Here is a 538-nt window from a genome sequence, read left to right on the forward strand (position 1 = left end):
TATATATACACACACACACACACACACACACACATATATATATATATATACACACATATGTAGATATATATACTGTTTTATGCGTCAATTTATATATCATATATATCTATTGTTTTTCTATTAAATGAAGTCATGTGACTGAATTGTACAATTTTTTAAAAAAATATATATTTGCCATCAGTCTCGTATGTATATGATCTTATTATTATTATTTTTATAAGCCAAAAAAAAACAGCTGTTAAATTTATGTTAATGGGGAATAAAATAATAGCCTAAGGTTTAAATGGAAAGGCCCCCTTTTGTTTGGTCTAATGTAGAAAGTTACCAATGCAAGCATGCCCTTGTAGAAACGTTGTAGGAGGACATGTAATGACGTTGCCAGCTGAGTGAAACACGGAAGAAAGGCAGGGGGTGCCAATTTACATCTATTTAACCCATGTTATTGAAATTACATGTTCAATTATGATATCTTATGATAACTGTTGTGTATGTAAAATGAAATTTTATGAGTAAATCTCTTTTTCTACATTCATTTATA

This window comes from Hetaerina americana, unplaced genomic scaffold (assembly GCF_022747635.1).
Source record: "Hetaerina americana unplaced genomic scaffold, ioHetAmer1.1.p SCAF_45, whole genome shotgun sequence".
Classification (NCBI taxonomy): Eukaryota; Metazoa; Arthropoda; class Insecta; order Odonata; family Calopterygidae; genus Hetaerina; species Hetaerina americana.